A 2884-nucleotide genomic window follows, 5' to 3' on the forward strand; every position below is an offset into this window, starting at 1 on the left:
CACCACCACCGCCACCACCGCCTCGAACCGCCAATGCTACCATCACTGCAGTCATCACCACTCTTGTTTCTTTACTCTCAAAGGTGGAATGGATCTGTAGTATGGCATACTGCCACTCCTCCTATAACCGTTTCATTTTCTCTGTAGTAATGCTTAAACTTCATGATAATCCAAATTCCTCGCTTAGTTCTTCATCTTCTTTCATCTTCCTCTACCTTGAATACCTCCCAGTCTTGGCATACAGCACTCTTTCACCCAGTAGGTGTCATGTATTCACATAAAACGCCCACACCACCACAGACACCACTCCTCTACATATAAAATGATAATACCTTTAATACTCTACTTGCACCAAAGCATTCATGTAAATTGATGTTGTATACTTAATAGGTTACTCTTAACTCATTTCTTTCCATCTTCTAAAGATCTTTTGCACTCAATATCCAAAATCGTGAAAGTTGGCAGAGTTGTTAGAGCAGAAGAAGAACTAACTCCTAACGTGTTTTATGGATCTCGTTCCTCTGAGTTCGAATTTTACAGGGTTCAACTCTGCTGGAATATATATGTTGTTGGCACTCTGTCGCTTACGACGTCGAGGGTTCCAGTTGATCCGATCAACAGAACAGACTACTCGTGAAATTAACGCGCTAGTGGCTGAGCTCTCCACAGACACGTGTACCCTTAACGTAGTTCTCGGGGATATTCAGCGTGACACAGTGTGACAAGGCTGACCCTTTGAATTACAGGCACAACAGAAACAGGAAGAAAGAGTGAGAGAAAGTGGTGGTGAAAGAGTACAGCAGGGTTCGCCACCATCCCCTGCCAGTTTGGGAATCGAAACCGCGATCCTATGACCTTGAGTCTGTTGCCCTAACCACTGGGCCATTGCGCCTCCATGGAATATATATAAGGAGCTAACAAACACACATTCACACATAAATAAAGTCAGTTTGATATATGTTTATCATATATAAGATAAACAGGATCACACAGTTTACAAAGCCAATATTTCATTCATTCATTCTCGTGATTGTACACAACAGTGTGATGAAATGCAGCTGAAGTCAAAGGTCATGCGATCATTTGAATATACTGCTGGAAAGGGCAGATGGAGTGTGGTGGTATAGGCATGTGTTGAGGAGGGATGAGAAGCATGTTCTGAGGTGAGGAGGGTGCTTGAGTTTGAGGTAAATGGACCGCGAAAGCGTGGTAGACCAAGGAAAACGTGGAGGGGACCAGTGGAAGAGGAGACTGGGTGGATGGGCTTGAGAAGGGAGGATGCCCAAAACCTGGCAAGATTGTGAGATAGTGTGAGGGTGGTTGCTATGGCATTGAGATAGATCTGGCCACACCCGTTAACGGGAACAAAACCCAGATTTAAAACACTGGATGATGATGGCAATGATGATGATGGCGATGATGATGATGGTGATGATGATGATGGCCATGATGATGATGGCCATGATGATGATGGCCATGATGATGATGGCCATGATGATGATGGCCATGATGATGATGGCCATGATGATGATGGCGATGATGACGATGGCGATGATGATGATGGCTATGATGATGATGGCGAGGATGATGATGATGATGATGATGATGATGTAAAGGTCAGCAGATGAGTGAAATTATCAGTGTCAAATGAGATGCTTTGCAGTATTCATTTCTGGCTCTTTGTATTCTAAGTTCAAATCCTTCTAAGATCGATTTTGTCTCTCTTCGTTTCAGGGTCCCATAAAATGAACTTTCCATCAGGCTGACAAATCAGAGGAGTGAAGGTGTGTGTCATGATTGGTTCAGGTATTTGTGTCATGATTGTGTCAAGGTTGCAAGTTCACTTCTTGGTGGCATGCTGTGTCCCCGAGTAAGACACTTTACTTCATGTTGCTCCACTCCACTCCACTCCACTCAACTAGCAAAAATGAGTTGTACCTGTAATTCAAAGGGCCAGCCTTGTCACATTTTGTACCCTGTTGAATCTTGCTGAGAACTACATTATGAGTACACAAGTCTGTGGAGTACTCAGTCACTTGCCTCTTAATTTCAAGAGCAGGCTGTTTTGTTGATCAGCTCAAATGGAACCCTTATTACTGTAACCAACAAAGTGCCATTGCAACAGAGAAAGTGCAGGGTGTTAATGAAATACCTTATTGTATTCATTCAACCTCTAAGATTCTGAGTTCAAATCCTACTGATGAAAGCTTTGTCGTTTGTCTTTTCAGAGAACAATAAAATATAGTTGCAGTCAAGGCTGGTAGATTGGTAGAATTGTTTGGCAGAATAATTCTGTGTATATTAAGTGATATTTATCTATCATCAGATTGGGTATTTCTTTTGTTGAACCTACCAATAATGGAACAGTTAACTATATGCATGTGTATGTGTGTGTGTGTGTGTGTTTGTGTGTGTGTGTGTGTGTGTGTTTGTGTGTGTGTGTGTGTGTGTGTGTGTGTTTGTTTGTTTGTTTCATTGTCTCCGTACCTTGACAGTGTGATAGCTGTAAATAAATATCATTGTCGTGCAACTGATGTCCTTCATTTCCAATCTTCCATAAAAACATGTCTGGTCACAGGGAAATATTACTTTGCTTGGAAACAGATGGGGGGTCGGGGACAAGAAGAGCATCTGGTCATAGAAAATCTGCCTCAAAGAATTCCATTTGATTCATGCAAGTATGGACAAGGGAATGTTAAACAGCGACGATGATATTGGTGGTGACGGCGGTCGTGGTGGTGGCAGAAACAAATCCGTTGATTAAAACTATGATGACATTAATTACAATGAAACAATCATTAACTGTGAATAAAATAAATCGATGTTATACAGCAAAATGCCATGCAGAACCAGTAAACCAAAATCATGTTTTAGGTCACTATCA

The 2884-nt window shown here is 41.9% G+C and overlaps 1 protein-coding gene across 9 annotated transcripts in view; it reads left to right on the forward strand.

Moving 5' to 3' along the window:
• LOC106869227 (dorsal-ventral patterning tolloid-like protein 1) overlaps window positions 1-2884 on the forward strand; it is a 1100309-nt gene that overhangs the window by 128080 nt on the left and 969345 nt on the right. The gene's annotated exons all lie outside the window — the stretch shown is intronic.

Source organism: Octopus bimaculoides, chromosome 10 (genome assembly GCF_001194135.2).
Source record: "Octopus bimaculoides isolate UCB-OBI-ISO-001 chromosome 10, ASM119413v2, whole genome shotgun sequence".
Taxonomy (NCBI): Eukaryota; Metazoa; Mollusca; class Cephalopoda; order Octopoda; family Octopodidae; genus Octopus; species Octopus bimaculoides.